Genomic DNA, 2,244 nt, shown 5'->3' with positions numbered 1-2,244 from the left:
ACTGTTAATCTTCAATACTGCTTTGTACTTACGATCTTGTATCCAGTGACTGTCTTATTAGATTAACCCAATAAATTTCATTCACTCCACATACTCAATCCTATAGACACCCTTTTAATCCTTCAATCACAGACGTAACTCGATTTCACAAAACAGTCAAGAGTATTCAAACCCACTTCATTTAAAAATCCCGATTTACCATTACAACACTGACTTCAGTAGCGATTGCCTCAGTCTTCCCCAAAACTCTACGAAGAAGAAAAATCCAAATTCTATTTCTTTCCTTCCCCGACCCGAAGCATGAAGCTCCTCTCTCTAATCTCCTTGATCTTCCAAACCCTCCAATGAAACCGAACTGGTAACCTTCCAAAAGCTTGAAAACTAGCTCCCCCCTCGATTCCCTTCTTCCAAAAAAAAATCCACACCACTCCAAAACTATATCCCCCCTAACCTTATCCTCTGAATTTCTTCAATCTTTCGTCTTAGATCCGGAATTGGCTCCCACCTCAAGCTTGGATCCGAAATTGGCTCTCACCTCAACTTGGATTCGAAATTGGCTCTCGCCGCCAAGCTTTCTCCTCCGTTTTTACCTTTAAGAAATCCATTTACCGAAAACAACGTTCCTTGAGACGGCACAGAGAACAGGACAACCTGAAACAGAATCGAACCCCGTAATCGGGACCACATTGAGTCGCCCGACCAATTCAGGTCCTATATTGGTAAAGATGCCCGTAGTAACCTGGATGTTCCCGTAATTGGGTCAAATTGGTCTTCGCGTCAGATTGGCTAAGACCCGTAGTAAGACCTGGATTTCCCGTAACTAGACTGCATTGGGTTGCCCCACCAATACAGGTCTCATATTGGATAAGAAGACCCGGATTGGATTATCGAAATTGGATCCAATTGGCTCCTCGAACCTGTCGTGTGAATTGGTCCTTCTCTTCCTACTGACTCCCGTTATTGGAATCGAACGGAGCATTCCAGTATGCCCTGACTGACTGTAACGGAGTCACTGAACGTGACCACTCAGTATTTGTACTGGAGTTGGTCGATGCTCCCAATATTCGAGGTAATTGAATATTAATAAAATTCCCCTTTCTTTTTATTTTCACTGTATACTCGTGTTACAACACGACAACGCTCCTCCAACATCTTTTGTCATTCTTTTGTCGGTTTCAAAGGTATATCCGAAGGTATTATCACTGAAATTGGCATATTGGTCCATACTAAATTATTGGCCTCCTTTGCTAATGCGGCTAGTTTAGTCTACAACATCGTAACATCTACCTACAGTCATTCTTGTCGTTCCTTACAATTGGTCTCCATCCTTACTATCTCAGATATCATGTTCACCATCTTCTCCTTAATCACAAAAGAAAACATGATGCTTGTCAAGAGTTCCCCTCCTACTTCTTACTATGGTCCAATCAATTGGATCGATTCCTCTTTTTGTAACAAAAAATCTATTCTCGATTTATGGATAGTAAAGTTTAAGCCAATTATCATTGATCCGTGTCATAAATTTAGTACCCATAAAATCTTCCAATTGTACTAAACCATTTGAAAATCCTTCAATAACTCGATATGGCCCATGCCATTGAACTTGAAATTTTTCTAGAAATTTTTAAAATTGATTATCATAAAGAAGTACCAAATCATTTGGCATAAAAGCCTTTGGTCTAAGCTTACTATCATAATAAGTCTTCTTTTGTTTTTGTATCATTTCCATTATCATTAATGCATTGGCTGTAGTTTCATCCAATTTTTCTAATTCTTCTAAATAGTGCCATAATGAATCTTCATCTCCCAATCTAGTATCTATAGCAATTCATAAACTTTGGACTTCTAATTCAATAGGTAATATTCCTTCCTGGCCGTAAATCAATTGGAAAGAGGTAGCATTGGTAGTAACTTTATATGGAGTATGGTATGCCAATAAAGCTGCAAACAACTTAGTGTCCCAATCTGTTCCCGCTCCTAAAATTATTTTTGTTAAGATTTTACATAAAATTCTATTAGTCTTTTCTGTTTGTCTATTGGCTCTAGGATAATACGATGTAGTCTTTCAATGTTTTATCTCATATTTAGCCATGAGTGCTTTGATTGTTCTATTTATAAAATGGATTCCTCGATCATTAAGCAATTCTCATGGACAACCAAACCGTGTAATAATATTTTCATACAAAAAGATTACTATTGTACTTGCACTATCAATTTTTGTAGCTACGGCTTCAGCCCATTTTG

Source organism: Physcomitrium patens, chromosome 19 (genome assembly GCF_059467195.1).
Source record: "Physcomitrium patens ecotype Gransden chromosome 19, ASM5946719v1, whole genome shotgun sequence".
Taxonomy (NCBI): Eukaryota; Viridiplantae; Streptophyta; class Bryopsida; order Funariales; family Funariaceae; genus Physcomitrium; species Physcomitrium patens.
Note: the sequence above shows the minus strand (reverse complement) of the source record.